This window comes from Mirounga angustirostris, unplaced genomic scaffold (genome assembly GCF_029215605.1).
Source record: "Mirounga angustirostris isolate CCGP_5_RB_7025 unplaced genomic scaffold, mMirAng1.0.hap1 SCAF_2, whole genome shotgun sequence".
Taxonomy (NCBI): domain Eukaryota; kingdom Metazoa; phylum Chordata; class Mammalia; order Carnivora; family Phocidae; genus Mirounga; species Mirounga angustirostris.
This window is the reverse complement of record NW_026991710.1, coordinates 168,421,578-168,445,218: the sequence shown is the minus strand read 5'-3', so window position 1 is coordinate 168,445,218 and position 23,641 is coordinate 168,421,578. Positions and strand designations below refer to the sequence as shown.

Genomic DNA, 23,641 nt, shown 5'->3' with positions numbered 1-23,641 from the left:
ACTGCATCCAAATTCGGGAAGACACCCGATGAATATTAATTTTATTTTTGATTTATTTTCTGCACCCGGTGGCTCCCTCTAGGGCCGACCTGCGTTCCCAGCGTCCTTCTTGCCCTGAGAGCCTCTCCATCCTCCAGAGTGAAATTCTCATGGTCCTGGGAACAGCCTGGTTCCAGGAATAGTGCACTTCGGGTTTTGCTTTTCTGCTGGAAACTGAGGGTTTTTTTTTTTTTTCCCCATTGCATTTCCTTACCTCTTTCTATTTTACAAAGATTTCCCCCTCATCCACCCTTTGTCATTATATTAAAATCTAATTGCAAGACAACTCTCCTCACCTAAGTCATCAACAAAGCCCAATTATTTCTAATACATGCAGAAGGGGGAAAAAGTGCCAAACAATAAAAAGGCATGCAGTAACCTAAGCCTTTTTCACAGTCAGGCTTCAAGTTCACATGTGAATTTATGCCAGTTTTGACATTAGCCGAAAAAATTAACAGCTCTCAAAAATGAAACTCTCACAAAAGGGGTTTTGTGTTTCAAGCAGAATAAATTATAGTGTGATGTTATTAAAACACTTAGTTGTTAAGTTGCCAAGAAAATCCAGTATATTCACACAGACTCGAGGACCTGTCTCCATGCAAAGTAATTAAATTAGATTTATGGGCTGCATTACATCAGTGTTTGATAGTTCATTTTTCCTTTCTTCATATTTTGCCCTGCTTTATTAGAGCATGTGACAGATGGTAAAAATAGTGTGAAGTTTCTTGGCCCTGTGCTAAATCCCCTTTCGGTAGTATATCTCTCTTCTGTCAGTTCTCCCCAGCGATGATAAATTAACCTCTCTCTTTGTATCCCAAGTGTGGTGGTAAAGCTCTCTCTGACACAGCACTATCACTTAATCTTAATCTGTACTGTTTCGAGGAGAGAGGGAGATGATGCAATCGCCACCATGAGTTTAAAGAGAAGATTTATTGTGTCAGAAAAAGGGAGGATGATTAATATAATATGCATCATTATATTTTTCATTTTGTCTCATTTGTCGCCTTCTCCTCAGCCGAGGCAAGGAGTTGGCCAGGGTGGGCCGTCCGCTGGACAGCCTTTCCTCCCGGGCCCGTCTGCTGGGCGGCGCCTGGGGACTAGCAGGTGGAGGGTGGCCGGTCCTCCCCCTGGCTACTCAGCCTCCACCGGGCCTCCTCGAACGGGGCGAGGTTTTTCTCTCTGGGACCTCAGCCGGCTTCCTGCCCCTCCGCCCCCGCCCCGGCTCCCCCGTGGGAGGGAAAGGTAACTAAGGTCACGGGCATTATTTGAGGTGGATCAAATCATCAGAGAGTGTCCTAAGACTAAACGGGAGGCGGGGTCACCCAGCCCCAGGAGACACTGCTGGCGGGACCGGAAGAAGCAGTGCCATATGGAATGTTTCTGTAGGAAGGGACATAATATTGTTATTCCCCTTACAACAAAGCTCTAGTCTCCTTAAGCTACTCCTTGGCTACGGATCGCTTACATCTGGAAACTGGCTTTGTGCATTCAGCTCCATAAGCATTCATTGGCATGTGTCAGACTCCGGATGGATGCAGAGGCGAACTGAGGGCGTCTGCCTGCCCTCAGGAGGCTCGCGTTCTAGCCATGGGCAGCCGGCAGCCAAACGCAGGGTGCATCACTCCCTCCCAGGTCCTCCCTGCACGGAGGGTGCCAGGGGAGGGACCCTGGATCCCACTGAGGGAAGGTCCCAAAATCAAGGGAAGCAGATTCATTGCAGAGAAGATGAGCATAATTCGAGTATAATGGGAGAGTATCATCTGGAGTTGAAAGGAATCCTTGTACGTCTTCCCAAAAGTGAATAATGCTTTTTATGAAGTGAGTGATCATAACTCCATTTCTCTGCTTTAAAAAAAATCTGGATTTTTCAATATTTGCTGGAAGCAAGGTGACCCTCAAGAATCCCAGCCAACTGAAATATTTTCACCTGGTTTTCCTCAAAGACTCTGAAAGAACCACATGGCTGGAGGCCTGTCTTTGTTAATCTTACCCAGGGAATCAGCGCTTTCCCCCTCTAGGACTGCCCTCCGCACCCCTCACCCCAGGAGGGGCACTGGCAGATATGTTTTCACTTGCACTAAGCGGCACGCCCCACCCCCCAGCATAGTCGGACCAGACCTGGACCAGTTGGGTTCTCTATCTTCCAGGGGTCTGGAATTGGGGCAGAATAACTGCCAGAGGGCTGAAGAGGGAAGGAGAACTAAGTTGCTAGAGGCAGCTATCATCCTCCCTAAGTATCAAAAACCCAGAGGTGCCTGGGTGGCTCAGTTGGTTAAGCGACAGCCTTCTGCTCAGGTCATGATCCTGGAGTCCCCAGATCGAGTCCCCAGATGGAGTCCCGCATCGCATCGGGCTCCCTGCTCAGCAGGGAGTCTGCTTCTCCCTCTGACCCTCCTCCCTCTCATGCTCTCTGTCTCTCACTCTCTCTCTCTCAAATAAATAAAATAAATAAAATCTTAAAAAAAAAAAAAAAAAAGAACCAAAAACCCAGATGCCAGAGCAGATACATTTGCAGAGAGGCGCAGAGGAGAGACTCGGAAGAGCTTCTTGGATCCTGATACGATTTTCCATGCACCCTTTGGGTCCTTGAGTCCCAAGAGACTCCCTTGTCTAAATAAAATAAATACTCCTTTTCTTTTCTTTCCTTCTTTTTTTCTTTATTTATAAGGTGGTAGAGCACCATGTGGGGAGTTTGAACAAAAGAATGACAGACTCAAAGCTCTCTGTTGAAGTTGAGTATAAACAAGTGGGGACTCATGCAATTAAATCATTATAATTTTAGAATGAACTCCCCAACAAATTAAGCTAACAATGAAATGGGATGCCTTACAAAGCTGTGAGCTCTCCATTATTCAAACAAAAGCTGAATTTCAATTTCATGTAAAGGAAGTCTTGCCTTCACTAAAAGATAAGACTCTTGGGGCATTTTTCTAATGTATTAAAAGAGGGGAAATACCAAAGTTAGTCAACAGAAGGACAAAGAGAATATAAAGAAAGAAAACATGTTATCCAAAAGAGCCTCTTTCTTTTTTTTAACATATTTAAACACTTTATTTTCTCTTAGAACACATAAATGGTCATTCATTCACCACTCAATTAGTATGGGGCACAAGACTTCTCCAGGAGTAAGGATCCACTGACTGAAGTTCAGCATGGACCTCTTTCTTAAGGAGAAAAAAATGTGAGGAAGGACATGGAAAAAATAAGTTAGGAATTGTGGAGGAGAAGTCTACAAGGGTAAAAAGTCATCGTAAGATATTTTAATATGTCCAAGTATGGTAAGCTGGACTCTATCTCATGTCCCAGGAGACTCCCTTATACCCTAAAAAAAAATAAATTCCCATTTTTTTCTTAAATTAGACCAGATGTTTTCTATTCCTTGTACCTAAGGGTCCTGACACACCTGTATTTCCCACAAGTCCCTCCCCTGGTGTTTCTGGTCCGGTCAGGCTGGCTTCTTTTGCCATCCCACATCTGCCTTGCTCCTGTTTGTATTCTCCAACTGGCTCAGATTGCTTCTTTGGCCAGAAACGCCTTCCCTTGCCCCCGATCTAGCCTACTGGTAACTCGGACACCTCCTCCATCATGAAAATGACTCTGGCCTCATTGTCGATCTGTCCCTTGAGTTTCTCCTTAGAGTCTATGTCACAAAATTTTGGCAATTAATTCAATTCTGTAGTGTGTGCTATGCCGCTATGTGGATTTTGTCTCCCCCCAAGAGACTGTGAGCTCCTTGAAGGCAGCAACACGTCTTCAGAGTCTTAACTGGATCTCCTGCAATGCCCGCGCCTGGTGCCCCAGCTGGACTCCTGACTTTCCGGCCAGGCTGGGAAGAGGGGACCAGAGAATGGGACGGCCTTGGTTCAGACGGAGATGCAGGGTCTCTTCTCCTGTCCTCCTCCCCAGCTCCGAGGATCCTCTTCTCCACCATCTTGAAAAGGGATCCCACCCTCACGTTCAGCAGGATCGGAGAGTAAAAACATTGCCGTGGAATATGGGAAAGGTGATGCCATTTACAGGAGAACCAACATCGCTGCCAGAAAAAGTAGGGTCAGCTAACAGAGATATGGGGTGATGTGCATAAACCCAAACTTTGGATGAACTAAGCATCATTTCAACTTAATTTTGGAAATCTAAATATATGGAATGCATTAGCTGATTTTATTTTTGGCAGCAGACTTAACCATTCTAATCATGTTTTGCTCCAGCGAATTTTAAAATTAGTTTGCATTTCCTAAGCCCACATCAGCTGGGTGAGGGCTGAAGGAGTGGGGGAGGAGGGAGAGGGGAGAGGGGGATGCTAGGAGAAAGCCAGGCTGGGATTAAAACTTTCCTGGCAGATGCTTCATTAAGTGGATAATCCACATGCAGATACATAAAACTGACTAGAGTCGGGTCCCTGGCCGAGGAGAATCTGGTCACTGCAGTGCAAATAGGCACCTGTTCACCTGCCCGAGATAATTAAAAACAAAGTGCCAAGTTAAGGAAGGAAGGGGGGGAGGGCGATTTACTGCCTGCGTACCTTCTGGGAAAAGGGAAAATTGCAAAAACAAAATTTCTTTTATTTTTTTAAATATTTTATTTACTTATTTGAGAGAAAGAAAGCAGGAATGGGGGTTGGGCAGAAGGAGAGGGAAAAGCAGACTCCCTGCTGAGCAGGGAGCCCTAACTACTGACCAGGATCTGGATCCCAGGACCCCGGAATCATGACCTGAGCCGAAGGCGGACACTTAACTGACTGAGCCCCCCGGGCAACCCCAAAAACAAAATTTCTGGGTGATGATAAATTTTCTCTACTTATTTGTAGGGTTGAGTAATCTATTATGGTCTGCTAACATGGTAGTGTTTTGGGGTTTTTTTAAGATTTATTTATTTATTTGAGAGAGCGAGAATGAGAGAGAGAGTACATGAGAGGGGGGAGGGTCAGCGAGAGAAGCAGACTCCCCGCCGAGCAGGGAGCCCGACGCGGGACTCGATCCTGGGACTCCAGGATCATGACCTGAGCCGAAGGCAGTCGCCCAACCGACTGAGCCACCCAGGCGCCCCTGGTAGTGATTTTTAAATGACAGAAAAATCCATGTTTCTTTCAAGGGTTCACTGTGCTTTGTGTGTGTCTTTCGTCTCAGTCAGATCTGGGAGGTGGCGGTGGCCCCAGATCCCTATTTCTGAGGAGGCTGCCATGTGCCAGAAGTCTTTTCCAAAATTGGCCCTCGCCCTCTGGCTTATCATGGTAAGAGCCACTGCCAGGAGTGGGACCACGGCTGTGTGCTAGGAAATGTACAGTCCTGCAGCTTTGACTAAACAGCCATTTACAGATGAGGAAACAGAGTCATGGCAGGGTTATGTCAACTTGGGTAAAGCCACACAGCCAGAAAGTAGTTGAGCCTGTCCCCTACCAATGGCGCTACCTTTCAAGCAATACAGATCGTGCTTTGAGCTAGAGAACTGAACAGAGTTCGTTCTCCAATCCCTTTATGAGATCAAGGAACTCCGGAGGTGGCACACCAACCAGTGTTCCTGGGACTTCTGTGCTCCCTGTTACCTAAGAGGCTGTCCTTGATGGCCAGCTGTCCCTTGATGAGCTGCTCTGGCCTTGAGACAGAGAGCAGCCCTCGACATTGCTCAGTAGCCAGTGTAGAGGCGAAAAAGAAAACGTGCGAGCTAAGATGTCTGGCCTTCATCTTCATTAGATCCTGCCTCTACGCAGACCAACTGTGGCCTGTGGTCCCTATGGGCTAACTGTAGGAAGACATTGTTGGAGGGCTGAGAAAAGGTGTCAAAGAGGAGTCTAGTTACACTAAGGACAGAAAACACTAGCAAAATTTATATAATTAAACCAACATTAACCTAAGGACTGTTCAAAAGAGAAAAGTTTAGTGGTGTATCAGTCAGGGTTCTCCAGAGAAACAGAGCCATAGGAGGTACATGTGTGTGCATGTTTATACATATCTATACATATACATATATGAAATAAAGAGGTATATTTTAAGGAATTGTCTCACATAATCGTGGAGAATTGTAAGTCCGAAATCTATAAGGCAGGCCAGAAGGCTGGAAACTCAGGCATGAGTTAATTGCTGCCATCTTGAGGTAGAACTTCTCAGGGAAAGCTCAGCTTTTGATCTTAAGGCCTTCAACTGATTGGATGTGGCCCACCTGCCTCATCAACAGTATGCTCCTTTATATAAGGTCAATTGTAGAAGTGAACCACATCTTAAAAATACCTCCACAGCAACACCTAGATCAGTGCTGGACTAAATCACTGGGTACTCTAGTCAAGTAGACACAGACAATTAACCCTCACGGTAGGATTACTCTAATACAACTCTTCTCACTCTTTTGTGTTCTCTCCCAATAACTATATATGTATTTTTTTACATGGTTGTAAAAAAACTATATTACAAGAATGTACTACTTTTATTACACATATAAGGCACGTTCATTATAGAAAATTTGTATACATAAAAATTTGCCATTCTAATTTCTTATGTAATTTGTAAACTCGTTTTCATATTTATAAGGCTGTCTCCTCCATGGGATTATGGATGCCATAAGAACAGGGGACCACGTCCCATTGCCTTTTTATGCCTATCATTAATTATGGGGCCTGGCACATACTAAGTGCTCAATATATTTTGGTTAGAAGAATGGGCTTCGTTGCATAAAGCCCACACTTATTATTTGTAATAGCTACATAATAATCAAAATAATATACTAAAATTCTCTTAGCTCATCACCTGTTCTTAAACATTTAGATTGTTTGCAAGTGTTTCTCTTTTCCTATGATAAGTTTTGCTGTTAAGAACTTCTTTGTACACATACGTTTTCCTTTCATTTGAGTAGTCCAAAAAAGCTTGTTTATACACGGTCTCCTTTAGAGTACCATGGCAATAAACAATCACACTGATTAGTCAAACGACTGATTTAATTTAGAGGGAAGTACGGGTCAAAGTGATTATTTGAAAGATTCATTGAGACTAGAACGATAGCCACATAATAAAAACTAGTAATTGTGAAACTCACTACGAAACTGTCCCAGACATCGAGCTCTGTTAAGTGTGGCAGGTTTTTGCCTGTTATCTCTGTCCCACAACTGCCCTCTACGATAATGGGGCTGGAAGTCTGCAAACTACTTTTTCCAGCTTCCTCAGGCAGCTGGCTTCCTGTTAGGTTTTGCCAAACTGGCAGGAGAATCAAGATCTGAGAGGAGGGGAAACGTCTTTGTTCCTCTGTCTCTCTCTCTCTCTCTTTCCCCCTCTCCCTCTGTCTCAATCTCTCCACTCATCCCCTGCCTTCCTCTGATAGTGTTTCTTACATTAGCCCAGCTTCTGAGGCTGTGATCCGCCTAATGACCCACCTTAGCTTCTGGAAACCCCATCAGCACCCTGTAGTCCTCCAACCCTAGACTATCTCTGAATTATTTTAATCTCTCACTCTCTCTTTTACTCTTTGACTTTCCAAGATCTTTGTAATCTATACCCTGTATTAAATATCCTCTTTTTGAAATACCTAGGTTGACTTCTGTTTTCCTCACTAGACTCTGATTAACAGGAACTGCTGGTTTTGCCCACTTTGGTCTCCAAAATCTTGACTTTAGAAATCAATCCAAGTACACTCTTCCAAAATGTCTCTATGTGACTATATTAATCATGTTTTTTATTGTCTGTATTTTATGATTTTTTTTTTAAGATTTTACTTATTTATTTTTGAGAGAAAGAGCACACACAGTCACACAAGTTGGGGGAGAGTAGAAGGCAGAGGGAGAGGGACAAGCTGACTTCATCCTGAGCACAGAGCCCAACTCGAGGCTCAATCCCACGACCCTGAGATCATGACCTGAGCTGAAATCAAGTATCTGATGCTTAACCCACTGAACCACGCAGGCACCCCTGTTTTATAATGTTCTCACATCTTAAAAAGCTTGCTGGCCAGAGAGAGCCAAACCCTCCCCCAGAACTAGCAGGCAAAGGGCTCACCCAGAGCACATCTTTCACATCAAACCAGCCACCCTTCCTCTAACTCCCTCACACAGCCAATTGTCCTCTGCTCTAACGCACCCCAGAGCCGGGTACCAGACAACTAGAGACCACCCCTATGGCCAAAGCCCACCAGGTATTCAAACCAGCCCAGCCTGCACTGTATGTTTTCCCCTGCCTTGTCTTTCCTACAGAAACCCCAATACAGGCTCTGGTTCAGGCTTTCCTTTCACCTCTTTCTTTCACCTCTGCTTCTGCCTCCCCCTCTGCCCCTCCCCCTACTCATGCTCACTCACGCTCTCTCTCTCAAATAAATAAATAAAAAAGTTTTCAGCATCAAATGAATTTGGGGAATGCTGAGTTCAGTACATTTCGATCAACCTCTTTACTGTATATTAACGTACTAGTGTGCATTTTGAATCTCTATGAGTGTTTCCTAATGTTTTTAACCAAGTGGTCCTTATTCACACATTGTTTAGTTGTGTGTGTGTATAATATACCTTAAGATATCTTAAGTTATAGACATACGTCTTCAGTGTCATAAATATACAGATACATCCATGTGACACTTATCCGTATACATATATTGACATCTTAGAAAGCTTGCTGGCTGTGGGGAGACTGTCCCTCCCAGGGCTAGCCTTTTCTTAGAAATAGCAATGGACTCACCCAGAGCACGTCTCTCATATACAAACCTACCAATCCTGAGCGAGCAACCAGTCCTTCTATCACTGTCATTCCAAAGACTTCCTACTGTCCTAGCCTCCTTCTGGTTTGCTCCACATACAGATATACAGAAAGGCAGAGGCAATTCTTTTTTTTTTTCTTTTTAAGATTTTATTTATTTGTTTGACAGAGAGAGAGAGAGATAGTGAGAGCAGGAACACAAGCAGGGGGAGTGGGAGAGGGAGAAGCAGGCTTCCCGCCGAGCAGGGAGCCTGATATGGGGCTCGATCCCAGGACCCTGGGATCATGACCCGTGCAGAAGGCAGACGCTAACAACTGAGACACCAAGGCACCCCAAGGAGAGGCAATTCTTTAAAAAACTTGCTCTCTTGTCTTCATGAAGCTGTGAAAAGGTTGTGGTAAAGACTGAGCTCACGCTTTGCCGTGAAAACTGAACACAACACAGAGGACCAAACATATTGACATATTGACCCGTAACTGGCTATCAAGATTACAGCATTATCAGATCTCAGTTCCCCCGGTTTCTGCTCCTACCCCTTGCTTCGGGCAAAATTGCCTAAGCCTCTTCTTTGAAAGCCCTTGTTATAAATCTCAGACCTGACTTATTCCCTGCGAGCAGGGCAGGCTTTAAGTATGAAACCATTACCATGCCCTTTAGTTTGCTTTCTTTTCTCAGGAGATTAAAAAGGGGTTCGTTGTAAATATACAAGCAGCCCCATAGAAGGAAGTTCACAGAAACCTAAAGAACAGAAAAATACGAGCTCAGCAAGGCCTCACAGAGAACTAAAAAGTCATTGTACATTAAGTGTGCCCTCTCTCTCTCGTCAATCTCCCCATCCCCCGCCTCCCCCCCGCCCCTCCGCTTAAGCCAAGCCTGCATCTTTAGGAGGAGGGTGCTTTAATGCCCTCCCTCCAGCTCTGGACTTGGTCTAGCTTCAGCGTGCACATGACTTCTGGTGGCCGCCCAGCCTCAATCTGGCCTCACTTCATCTGCCATCCCCGGCTGCCCAGTCTCTGGGCATTTCTGTCGCTGGATTTCTGTGGGTGGTTTCACTTCCCCCGGGTTCCGTAAAACTCTGACTGTGAGCAGGATGGATGATGATCAAGCTCTCCTCCTCAAACTTGAAGGCTGCCTTTTCTCTCAGAGCAATAGTATTCTGCACACCGGGTGGTGAAGGAGGGGTTTAAAGCCCTTTTAGCCAGAAGAGATTTTTTTTTCCTACCATCCTAACTGAAGTTTGCTTCAAGCCCAAACCTAAAATGGCTCCCCATTGGCATGACCTTCTCCACACCCCCACCCCCCCCAGGCCCAACCTCACTTCTCCACAGCTCACACTCTCCCTTGGCCCTGCTCACCGGGCCCACCTGCCTTCTGTTCTACTCACACAACCACACAGTCTGCTCCCTCTGCAGGCAATACTCACCCTCTCTTTTTGGCTGGTCAGCCCTCCTCACGCTTGAGACCTCAGAGCAGATATGACTTCCCTGGGGGTGCTCTCTCTGCTCTCCCTGCTTAAGTAAACCCCATCCCCACCCACCACAGGCTCTGGTGGCATCCCATTCCCTTTTAGATTTGTTGGAGTGGTTATTTTATAAATGACTTTCTCCCTCCTATCTGCTTTTGTTCATCAGTGTATCCCCAGCCCCCAGCACCTGATGGTCTCTTAATGAATATCTGGCTGTATCCATTCTGTCTCCAGTAATCAGATTGTTCATTTCTAAGTGCCTTGACAGGTCCTTTGTAAAAACAATTTGTCCTTGTTTCATAATTTCCTGTTCTTGTTTCATGGATATAGTGGCCTCTTTTGTCTCCTGAAGGATATTAAATATAATTGTTTTAAAAGTCTGTGCTTGGCTGGCTCAGTTGGTTAAATATCTGATTCTTGATTTCAGCTCAGGTCATGATCTCAGGGTCGTGGGCTCTGCACTCAGCAGGGAGCCTGCTCGAGATTCTCTCTCTCCCTCTCCCTCCGCCCCTCCCCCACTCAAGCTCTCTCACTCTCTCTAAAAAAGTTAAAAATAAATTAAATAAATAAGCAAAAGCCTGTGCTGCTGGCTCTATTGTTTGTTTCCTTTTGCATAAGAACTTGTTTATCATCTCTTGTTCATTTTGAAGGCTTTCTTCAAGTGTTTCATAATTTTTCAGAATGTCAGTCTTCTGTGGCAGAAGTTGCTCACAAGTAGCCAGAGTGGTAGCTCCCCTCTGAGGTCTTGAGGCAAAGTCACTCTTTAATCACCTCCTGCTTAGAATTCTACAACATTTCCCTCTTGCCTATTTTACCTCAGTTTCTCTTCGGAAGAACTCTAGGTGGTTGAAAGAACATGTATTAATGTTATCTACATTTTACAACTCAGTAAACTAAAATTCTGAGAAACCATCTTTTCCAAAATCAAGGACTTAACGAACCATCAGATCCAAACTCATAGCAGACCACCCAACCACGTATTCCACGCTCTTCACACCACGCTACCACTTCCTTTCATATGGATCTACTCAACAGCGTCATGCTGGTCAGGGTTTCCAGTTATAAGGGACAGAAGCCTGGTCCAAGCTAATAGACCAAAGAGACAATTTCTATAAGGGGAAGAAGGTAGCACATGACCACAACAATGGCTGGAGCCAGAGACCACAGTGTTTTCAGGGTTCTCTTGCTCCATCTCGGGCTTCTGCTCTTCTGTGTGTTGGCTTCATTCTCTCCTTCTGCAGATTCTTTTCTCCACATGGGAAAGTAAGTGCATGGCCTCCAGGGTCCCAGATCCACATCCCAGCAGCCCTGCCCTCCCACTCCCAGAGGAAAGAGAGAATTTCTCTCTCGCACCTTCAGTTTTTAAAATCCTCAAGAAGGACTGTGGTTGGTCCAATGTGTGTCACATGCTCACCGCCTGAACCAGTCACGGTAGTCATGGAGATAGGATATTATCATTGGCCTGATCTACTATGGACCCACCCCTGTGGCTGGAGGGCAGGGTCTAATTGTCAGCCGACCACTAAAATCACATGAGCAGCTCCTCCAAAGGACAGTGATAGTTCCCTCTTGTTATGTGGATCACCTAATAGGGTTTGTGTTGGATGGCTGCCCAGTAAGTTTTGCACACATCAGAACAATGATTAGCAAATAGGTCCAGAGACATAGCCATGTGTTATGAAAACCAGTCATGCTTCGGCCCGGTATAGTGGACAGAAGCTGGACTTGTGTTTCAGACTCCGGGTTTAAATCCCAATACTGTTGTTCACGAACAGTGTGACCTTAGACAATATGCTTAACAACGATACTTGAGTATTTGTTATTCTCTTGAGCAATATATTTAACTTGGCAGATAATAAGCCCTCAACAGTTTCAAATATACCTCTCCTAATATCTGTACTATCTATTTCCTTCCTCGCTGTCCAGAAAGCCATGATTCCCAGCCAGGATTTTGCAGCATTCCCAGGTATATCTTTGGTTGATTCAAAATTTGCTGTGAAAGTCTCAAAAATGTTTTAATAAAAAGTGCTTTCGTTCCTTTCACTTAAAAAAAATAAGTGTGTTTGTTTCTGCTTTTTAGGAGAAGGAAGGCATGAAACCAGACAATCAGAATTAAACAAACAAAAGCGGTTGTTGTGGGCTGAACTGTGTTGGAGATAAGGCCTTTAAAGAAGTAAGATAAATATGATCGTATGCGTAGGCCTTAATCCAATATGACTGGTGTCATATTGATGACTGGTGTCCTTATTTGAGGAGGAAGAGACACTGGGGGGCTGTGCACAGAGGGGAAACCATGTGGAGTAGCAGAAGAAGACAGCCATCGGCAAGCCAAGGAGAGAGGCCTCAGAGGAAACCAATCCTGCCAACACCTCAATCTTAGACCTCTAGCTTCGAGAACTGTGAGAAATTAAATTCCTCTTGTTTAAGCCCCCATCTATGGGATTCAGCCTGAACAAACTAATGCAGGGTTGTCCCAGCTTTTAAAAAATGTAGGAGTCATTGTCTTTGATGAAGAAGTCCATTTCTGGGCGCCTGGGTGGCTCAGTTGTTTAGCGTCTGCCTTCGGCTCAGGTCATGATCCCAGGGTCCTGGGATGGAGCCCTGCAACGGGCTCCCTGCTCGGCGGGAAGCCTGCTTCTCCCTCTCCCACTCCCCCTGCTTGTGTTCCCTCTCTCGCTGTCTCTCTCTGTCAAAAAATAAATAAAATCTTAAAAAAAAAAGTCCATTTCTATGCAAACTCTATCATGTTGAGATCAGCTCCTATTCTGCTTCCCCCCAAATTTATGTCAAACCCATTAGTTAAGGAAAAATTTCTATAGCAGACTATGTAAACTGTATGTGGCTATTTCCATTAACAGCAGATTGCTTCTAAACATTTCCTTCTATCTTCTTACCCTAGCCTCGTCTTCCCGCACCCCCTGAAGCCATCTCTTCCCACGACGTTGCCTACAATGCCATGGCCAAGGGATTGCCCTTCATGGACCAGACATGAGTCTCTTCATTAAACCAGCCAAGGCCTTGCTATGCCAGTGTTTAGAGAAATGTAAATCATAATTATACTTAAAAAGAGTTTCTTTCTCCCGTTTGCAGGTCCCATTCTCCAAGAGCTTGGTAGTTTGAAAAGAATTGAATTGTTTGGGTTTTATGATAGGTTAGATGAACAGAATTAACAGCTCTGCCGGGGACATAAGACACAACACACCCCAGGGAGAGGAGCTGTCCGGCCTGGAGTTGGGGCAGAGTAGATTTTCTTCCCTCTCAGATTCCACTTGTATTAGGATGGAACTCAGAAGCAGGAGCCTCGCTTTTCAAATCTATAAAAATGGGATACTATTCACTCTAAACAGGTCTTAAGAGGACTAAAGAAATACGTAAGGGACCTATCAAACGTAGGTGTTCAGGACAAACCAGTTCACTTCCCATTTGTTTCTTCATCTGAGGGGAAAAGAGAGAGGGGATGAAAGAAAGAGAAAAAGGGAGAGAGGGAGGAGGAAAGAAGTCAGAAAGAGAGAAAGAAGGGATAGAAAAAGGAATAAACTCCCCACCATTACAGAGACAGGATCAAATGGCATCCTCTGTGGGAGAGCGTGGTACAAACTGTGTAATAGCATCCACATGGAAGCTGTAATAGTGATAATTTTTACGTATTTAACCAATAAAATACACTTACAATATAGAGCTTACCACATGCCAGTCAATGTTCCACGTACTTTATAAATATTAACTTCTTTCCTTTCCACAACAACCCTGGGGTAAGTTCTTTTCTTCGGCCCTTTTTACAGGAGGGGAGCCCAGGCCAGAGAGCTCAAGGTATTTGTCCAAGTTCACATGGTTAGCAAAAGGCAGAGCTGAGATCCAATCCAGGCAGCCAGGCTCCCGAAGTCTGTGCTCCGACCCACAGTTCTCTGCTGCCCTCGGCCATGTGGCCGATATCCTGGGGGTACTCAGAGTCTCTTCAGTTCCCAGCATTTTCTCCCTCCACCTCCACCGGCACCATGAGCCAGGGATCTGAGTCCCAGCAGGAGGTTCGGAAATGAAGGTTACTTCTTCAAGGGAGACCTCCTCCTCACCCCTGCCCTGTCTTCCAGCCCCTGCAGAGCAATCTGCCAGGGGAAAACTGGGTCCCCCGCCCGGGGGCTGCTGCTGGGACGCCACAGCCGGACAGGCTGCCTGGGCAGGGGTAAGACAGGGAGAAGGTGTGTGCCAGCCCGCCAGCCCTACTTCTTCCCTTCTCAGCAAGAGCTCAGCTTGGAGCAACCGACTGAGGCCCGTCAACACCTGAACTGTACCTGGAAAAGTATTTGTCACAGGCAGGAAGGTCATTGCTTCTTACTGCTGCCAAAGACAATTTCCCCGGGCTTCCACTTTTCAGGAAGGGCAGGGTGGCACTGCGTGTTTCTGTTCTGTGGGGTACCCCCACTCCGTGCAAAGACGTGAGCACCCACACGCACAGAGGGTTTGGTAGCTGCAAGAAGAGGAACGAATTCAAGAGGAGGACCCGGGAAGCACAGCTGAAAATGGACATGGAGACAGAATTGGGTTTCTCTCATTCATTTATTCACTCTTTCTACAAAGATTTATTGAGTCTCTACCTTGTGCCAGGCCCTCAGCCAACCCTGTGGACATGGCAGTTAATAGAACACAGTCCTGGAGCATCTGGGTGGCTCAGTAGGTTAAGCCTCCGACTCTGGATTTCAGCTCAGGTCATGATCTCAGAGTTGTGAGATCGAGCCCCGCGTGGGGCTCTGCGCTCAGTGGGGAATCTGCTTGAGGATTCTCTCCCTCTACCCCTCCCCCTGCTCACTCGAGCTCTCTCTCTCTCTCTAATAAATAAACCTTAAAAAAAAAAAAAGAACACAGCCCTTGCCTTCTTGAAGTTTATACTCTTAAACAAATAAGAGAATTTTGCAGAGTGATAAGTACCGTGCAGAAAATGAAGCTGAGCATTGAGACAGACCATAACGGGAGCGGTGCTAGGGGGAAAAGCATGGCAGGCAGATGGAAATGCAAGCACAAACACCCCAAGTGCAAGGGCAAGGCATGGCCAGCTAGATTGGGAAAAGTTAGGAGAAGCACTGTGGTCAGCCTAACAGCATTTTAGTGAACAGGGGGGATGTCATAGACCATAAGATCAAAGGTCCACTTACAGAAGCCATCAAAAGCCTTTTGGTGGGGAGACTCACCAACTGATAACTTTTTTCTTTTTATATATATATTTTATTTATTTATTTGAAAGAGAGAGAGAGAAAGAGCACAAGCAGGGGGAGCAGCAGAGGGAGAGGGAGAAGCAGGCTCCCCACCGAGCAGGGAGCCCGATGCTGAACTCGATCCCAGGACCCAGGACCATGACCCGAGGCGAAGGCAGACGTTTAATCGACTGAGCCACCCAGGCATCCCAACTTTTTTTCTTTTTAAAAGTTATTTATTTATAATTTTCTTATAACTTTATTATAATGTCTTACAATCCATATTTATTAAAAGCAATAAGAAGAACAAACAATAAGAAAATCATTTGCCAGTTAGTAAATTGTTGATATCAAAAAATAAGAGAGGTGCCAGGGTGGTTCAGTTGGCTGAGCATCCGACTCTTGATTTTGGCTCAGGTTGTGGTCTCATGGGTCATGAGATCGAGCCCCACCTCAGGCTCCCCACTCAGGAGGGAATCTGCTGTAAGACTTTCTCCCTCTGCTCCTCCCCCCACTCACATGTGTGCACTCTCTCTAAAATAAATAAATCTTTGAAAAAGAAAGAGAACACAGTTGTCCCCAGCCGTGAAGTAGAGAGAATTCCAAACTAGGAGTCAGAAGACTTGGAGTTACCTGATCAGATCCGTTCACTTCTTTGAGTCTTCCTTTCCGTATCAGTAAAGTGGAAAAATGACACCTACTTTTTAAAATATATATTATGTTTTTTATGAAGGTATAATTGACATACAACATCATGTTAGTTTCAGGTATACATAGTGATTTGACATTTGTGTACATTGTGAAATGCTCACCACAAGAAGTCTGCTTACCCTCTGTCACCATATAAAGTTCTACAATATTATTGACTATATTTCCCATGCTGTACATCACATCCCCATGATTAAGTTATATTTTTTTGACTTATTCATTTTAGAACTGAACATTTGTACCTCTTAATCCTTTTCACCCATTTCACCCCCTCCTCTCTGGCAACCACCCATCCGTTCTCTGTATCTGTGAGTCTAAGTTTTGTTTTGGTTGGTTTGTTTGTTTTGTTTTTTTAGATTCCACATATAAGTGCAATCATGGAGGATTTGTCTTTCTCTGTCTCACTTATTTCACTTAGAATAATACCCAAAACTCCATCTATGTTGTCAAAAATGGCAAGATTTCATTCATTTTTAGGGTTGTATAATATTCCAGTGTGGTGTGTGTGTGTGTGTGTGTGTGTGTGTGTACCACATCTTCTTTATCCTTTCATCTATCAATGGACATAAGGTTGTTTCCATATCTTGGCTATTGTCAATAAGACTGCAATGAACATTTTAGAATTAGTGTTTCCTTTTCTTCAGGTAGATACCAGTGTTGCTGGTATCATATGGCTGACTTATTTTTAATTTTTTTAAATGACTTATTTTTAATTTTTTGAGGAACCTCCAAACTATTTTCTTTCCATAGTGGCTGTACCAATTTACATTCCCCAACAGTGCGCAAGGGTTCCCTTTCCTCCATATCTTCACCAACACTTGTTATCTCTTGTTTTTTGATATTAGCCATTCTGATAGGTGTAAAGTGGTATCTCATTGCGGTTTTGATCTGCATCGCCCTGAGGAGAGTGATGTTACTGACCTGTATGAGTTCTTTATATACTTTAAATATTAGCCCCTTATCAGATACATGACTTGCAAATATCTTCTCTCTTTCAGTAAGTTGTCTTTTCATTTGTTGATGGTTTCCTTCACTGTGCAGAAGCTTTCTGGTTTGATGTAGTCCCATTTCTTTATTTCTGGTTTTGTTTCCCTTGCCCTTGGAGTCAGACCCAAAAATATCACTACAACCGATGTCAAGATGCTTACTGCCTATGTTTTCTTCAAGAGTTTTATGGTTTGAGGCCACACATTTAGGTCTTCAATATATTTTGAGTTTATTCTATGTATCGTGTAGGAAAGTGGTCCGGTTTCATTCTTTTGCATGTAGCTGTCCAGTTTTCCCAACACCTTTTGTTGAAGAGACTGTCTTTTTCCCATTGGATATTCTTGTCTCCTTTGAAAATGACACCCCCTTGAAGGGTTTTGGGGAGAATTAAATGTAACAGTGTGCATAAAAGTACCAGCATGTTGTTTGGCACAGTAAGTGCTCAAAAACTGAGAGGTACAACAAGATATACCACGCACCTATGAGAATGGCCAAGACCCAAAACAAGGACAACACCGAAAATTGGAGCAAGAGGCCCGCGCATCCATTGTTGGTGGGGATGCAACATGTCATGGCTTCTTTGGAAAAGAGCTCAGTGGTTTCTTACAAAGCCAAACATACTCTTACCATGTGATCCAGCAGTCACACACCTTGATATTTACCCAAAGGAGTTGAAACCGTTTCCAAATAAAAACCTACACACAAGTGTTTGTGGCAGTTTTATATGTAATCTCCAAAACCTGGAAGCAGCCAAGATGTCCTTCAGTAGGTGAATGGATAAATAAACACTGGTACATCTGGACAATGGAATACAATTCAGCATGAAAAGGAATGAGCTACCAAGCAATGAAAAGACATGGAGGAATTTTAAATGCATATTACTAAGTGGAAGAAGCCAATCTCAAAAGGTTATATACTATATGATTCCAACTATGTGACATTCTGGAAAAGGCAAACTATGGAGACAGTAAAAAATCAGTGGTTGCCATGATTGGAGAAAGGATTTTTAGGGCAGTAAAAATATTCTGTGTGATACTATGATAATTGAAACATATCCTTACACATTTGTCTAAATGCATAGAATTTACAATGCCAAGAGTGAACCCTAATGTGAATCTTTGTGTGATGATGTGCACATGCAAGTTCATCAATTGTAACAAATGTACCACGCTGGTGGGGGTTGTTGATGATGGGGGAAGCTATGCCTGTATGGGGACAGGGGGTATATGAAAAATATTAGTGCCTGTCTCTCAACTTGGCTATGAAACTAACACTGCTTTTAAAAAATAAAGTCTTAAAAGAAAAAAAACATAACCAAACACTGGGGCAAATGGTATTTCCAGCCTGGGCACTAAAGAACCTTGAGCAAGTCACTTAAGGGAAAGTGACAGCTATCATTTATTATCTATATGTGGCAGGCCCTGCTCTAAGCACTGTTCATGGGTTATGTCTGCTTCCCTATTTGTTCAATGAAGGGGCAGGATCAGGTGATCCCCAAGATCCAGCTTGGGCATCTACCATTAAGAGGGGTTGTGCCCAGACCACCAAGCCAGGGGAGACTTGGAACAAGGCAGCACCAGGGAGGGCCTGAGACTGGGGCCCTACAAGAACTTTCCAGAAATCCACAGGGCCCTTCAGAGCCTCTCAGAGACTCCTGGAGCTCAGTGCTGTGTCACAGTGCAACAGCCACATTTTGGGCTGGGACCTGCCTTGTCCAATAATATGGCGCTCTAGGAATTCACTTTTCTGCTTTCCCCAGCAAAGTTTCTATTCCACACCCTCACTTCCTACCCAGTATGCCCTGCCCGACACCCTGATGGAACCATGGCTTCTAGTCCTCGGAATTTACTGCAGCCACCTTGGCCCTGTGCATGGTCTCTGCATTATGACCAGATGGCAAAGACCAGGGGGACCTAGCGCCATGAGTACTCCCCTCTCCTTGCACAGTCACCCCCATCCATACCCATGGACTTCATCATCAGCGGTGAGCTTGGTGGTATGGATGGTTCACAACTGGAGAGCTGAGGATGGAAGAAGTCTTATTTAGCTCCAGTTCCCACATGGTTCCATTAAATCATACAGTGCCATATAGTTCCTGATATCAAAACCGAGACTCGGGGCACCTGGGTGGCTCGGTCGGTTAAGCGTCCGACTCTTGATTTCGGCTCAAGTCGTGATCGCAGGGTCCTGGGATCGAGCCCCCCATCAGGCTCCCTGCTCAGCGCGAAGCCTGCTTCTCCCTCTGCCCCTGCCTTCCCCACTCTCTTTAAATAAATAAATAAAATATTTTTTTAAAAATGAGTCTTTCAAGGACTTCCTACATGTATGGAATCTAGGAAGACCATACCGTGGCTGGGAGATGGTACTGTTGGTGATCCGAGGATTCAGAGCACTTGGGACAATCATTTAAGTTCTTATAAAGTTATTTCTCTGATTATCCTACGGGTTTGTGGGCATGTGCTGATTTGCAGGCCTCACCCCAGACAAGAAGGTTTTCTCATATTTACAACAGTAATAGTGGGAGTGGCCATGGTTATTTTCTGAACACCTAGCACGTCTCAAGCCCTACACATATATAATTCTCATTCGTATTGAAACTTCACAACACTCCCAGTCTCCAGATGAGGAACCTGAGACTGAGAAGTGAAATATCCTATCCAAGGTCACACAACAAATAATTGGCAGAGCAAGAATTGAAACCCAGGCCTGTCTGATTCCAAAGCCCAAATTCTTTCTGCTGTGCCCTGCTGTCTCTCAAAGTGAAAGGGGCAGTCCTGGGGAGCCTGGGTGGCTCAATCAGTTAAGTGCCTGCCTTCAGCTCAAGTCATGATCCCAGGTTCCTGGGATTGAGTCCCAGTATCGGGATCCCCACTCAGTGGAGAGTCTGCTTCTCCCTCTGCCTCTCCCCGCTCCAACTTGTGCAGTCTCTCTCTCTCGAATAAAATCTTTAAAAAAAGAAAAAATTTAAAAAATTTTTAAAAATTAAAAAACGAAAGAAAGAAAGAAATGGACAGTCGTCACAGCTCTCACCAAACAGAGGCGGGCTCACCCCCAAGGTGCCGAAGAGACTGCCAACAACAAAGGCAGAGGCAGAAGAGGCACACAGGGGCCCAGCTGGGCCTACAGGGAGGACTGGAGTCCCTCAGGGGAACATGCCTCAGGCCCAGAAGTGCCCCCTGCACTTAGAAACAGAGGACACCTTCACCTTCCTCCCCTAGCAAAATATTTCTTTGTTGGTGGAAAATAGGATCAACTCAGCCCAACTCCAGTTACCCTTCATGCAGACTTGGCATTTCCCACTGGAGGCCAGGCCCTGCTGGGGGTCTGCACAGCTTTCTCACCAGGGAAACCCGCCTTCCTCCCTTCCTCCTCCAGTCCCCTTCCCTTTATTCCCACAAAATCTCCAGGCTTCATTCCCACAGGAAATCTGGGGAGGGCAGGAGGGAAACCCCTTCCTTGTTCTGCTCTCTTCCCCCCCAACCCCAGAAAGCGAATTTTCTCCTCCGCCCCGGGGTTCCTCTCCTGCTGCTCAGCGCTTCCCCAGCCTTCACAAAAGAGGCTGCGGGTGAAGGGTTTTCCATTTAATTTCATTTTTCATCATTTTTACCCCTTTTGGATGGTTCGCATCTGAGAGTCTCGGTGGATTAACTGGCCAATCAGATTTCATTATGAGTCCAAGTAGTTCTTATCATTAAACCTGTAATTTATTTCTTCTGTGTTTCATAAAATGTGAAATATTACCATTCTCCGGGAGCTTGAAGAGAGCAGGGATGCTCCATTAAGTCCAACACTGCTCCTCCATAAGAGACCGTAATTATATGCGGATTTTTTTCTAACAGCTAAGTTTCTACTTGCGGATGCTAACAAAAGAAATAAGCTTTTAATCCAAACATAATTAATATGAATTACCTCCCCAGTACACCCTGGCTTTGCACCATTAAACTTAATTTTTGTTTTGCATGATAATTGTGTTATCATTACCGTTTATAGGAGAACTCAGGGACTCTCACTTTGTTTTCAGTCAAGACCAAAGAGACTGGAAATGACTTCCCTCCCCTCATCCAGCCTGAAGCCTGTTGGCCAGCCTCCCTGACCCGGCCCTCCCTGCCCCTTCGGCCCAGGGAGCCCGGGGCCCCGCGCCACCTCGGTGGCCACACACCTCTCTCTCCACGAGAAGAAGGAAACTGATTCCTCCTCCCGTGGTGGAAGCTTTGCTGGGGCTACTGCCCAATCATCAGCATCTCCATCGCCATCATCATTATTATCATAATCGTTATTCTTGTTCCCTACTGTAATGAGCACTGCGCAATTTCTTTGCTACCTTGCTACTGGCTAGCTCTTCCAACTCTCTGGGGAGTCCAGACTCTGGGTTATTTAAGCAAAGCCCCAGAACATCTTAGATAGAGCACCAAAGCCCTGGGTTTTATCCAAGCTTCTGTTCAAGACTCTGTTCCAGGCCACTTTCCTGTCTCTCGCACCCACGTGCCTCATTTACCCGCTTTCTCTCCCATCACTTTATACGGAAGATTCTTCTTTTTTTTAATAAATCTGAGAAGGAAACTAATACCTCTGGAGCTTGGCACTACATTTATATATCGGCATTCCTTCATTGGTCAAAGCATTATTGAATGGGCTACTATGGTCTACCACAGACTAGATACTGTGAGGAATTCTACATATATATATGTAAAAAAATATATACATATATATCTCCCCATGACTCCTATCATCAAGGAATTTATAATCTAGTTGAGGGAGGAATATAGATGCCCACATGTTCAAAAAAGGAGAGGAATTAAATAACAACCCAAAACAACAACACCAAAGATGGGAAACGGAGCGCTGGCTGGTGCGCGCATCCGTGGAAGAAGAGATGGCAGGCATGTTCGGGGAAGTCATAGTGTGGGAACAAGAGCTTGGGCTGGACTCGAAGGATGTGTAGAGGTGAGCACGTGCAGGTGGAGAAGGGGGAGCACAGGCGGGAGGAACACACAGAGTGGTCTAGGACAGTAAGGGAATCCAGCAAACTAGGTGAGGCAGCCCTGGAGAGGAGGAGTAGGAGACAGGAAAGGTCATTTGGAGTCAATACAGAGAGTCCCAAATACCAGAGCAGCTAATAGGGCAACATGGAAGAATTGTAACTGGGAAGTGGTGGGGGTGGTTTAATGGACGTGACTTTGTTAGCTGGTCAGTGTGGGAGCACCTGCAGGAGGGGGAGACAGGGAGAGGCAGGGGCCAGCGAACCGTTGCAGCAGTGAGTGGAGATGGGGGCTTCTCTCAGATGGGACAGCAGGAACTGGAAGGAAGAATACTGAAAAGAGAATCCAGAGGACTTGGTAAGGAAAAGGAGTGAGAGAGTAAGAGATAGAATACATGGTAACTCACATTATTTCATAGACATGGTCACTCTGGGTCTACTACAGAGCACTGAAAACACAGCACATGGGGCCCTGCACAGGGCAAGCACTCGTGACTATTGGCTTTTGTTGCTATTATTAGTATTAGTATTTTGTCCTATTTTATCTTCTCACTGTCCCTATGGGATTGTCCAGGATAGTTCTGTTATACTATTACATAGCTGGGAGAGCCACTGAGGGACTAAGGAATGACTGACATGTAATTTTTTTTTTTTTTTTTAGTGACCAAAACAACAATAATTGGTCTTCAGACTCTTTCCTCAACAATATTGTTTTTAAAAATCAGGATGACAATAATAAGCAACAACCAGGCCAGACCCCAAAATTATGACTCCTGTCTTCAAGGAATGGGCGAGACTCCTCACCAAAGTGCTTTCACATGCAGAAGCCATGCCACCCAATGGTATCTCTCCAATCTCAACAAGCTTTCTTCTCTCTAGGGTGGTGGACTGGGGAGTTGACACCCTCATTATTCTTGAAGTGCATTGTATCACGAGGACCTGGAGGATGTTTCTGATGCTGCTTTACCACAATATTGGCTCCATTTTTCTTGTCAATCCAGTCACCAACAATTCAGAGAATGCATTGCTTGCAGAGAAATTTTGCTCTAAGAAAGACCCTTCTGTGAAAGCAACACTGATCAATGGCCCAGGAGCTGTAAATAGGGAACACAATTTTAAGTTAATACAAAGGTTGATTTGACAAACTGGGTACTTGGTCCAAAGCAAACCCAATGAAGTTCAGTGGTAATCAGTGTAAAGTTTTAAACCTATTAGAAGAGAGGGAAGTGATACCATTAAATATATAGGTAAGGGGCGCCTGGGTGGCTCAGTCAGTTAAGCGTCTGCCTTCAGCTCAGGTCATGATCCCGGGGTCCTGGGATTGAGCCCCACATCGGTCTCCTTGCTCAGCGGGGAGCCTGCTTCTCCCTTTGCTGGCCGCTCCCCCGCTTGTGCTCTCTCTGTCTCTGACCAATACATAAATAAAATCTTTATAATAAATAAATAGGTAAGAATAAAAAAGTGGAAAGTGTGGGAAAGAATAAAAGCTACTAAGAAGAGAATAGCAGATGCAGAGTGCATAACAGGCAAGTGCGAATCAGCAGGCAAGTCTAGTGCTTTGCTGGGTGGTGGGATCGTGCCTGCTGTGTGTTACCAATCAGTTGAGAACATTAA

The 23,641-nt window shown here is 45.0% G+C and overlaps 1 long non-coding RNA gene across 1 annotated transcript in view; it reads right to left on the bottom strand.

Annotated features, from left to right (window-relative positions):
• Nucleotides 1-22,730: 22,730 nt before the first annotated feature.
• LOC123847931 (uncharacterized) overlaps nt 22,731-23,641 on the bottom strand; it is a 101,366-nt gene continuing 100,455 nt past the window's right edge. Inside the window, exon 4 of the long non-coding RNA XR_008506480.1 lies at nt 22,731-23,121. This is a non-coding gene — a long non-coding RNA (uncharacterized LOC123847931). The remainder of the gene's footprint in view (nt 23,122-23,641) is intronic.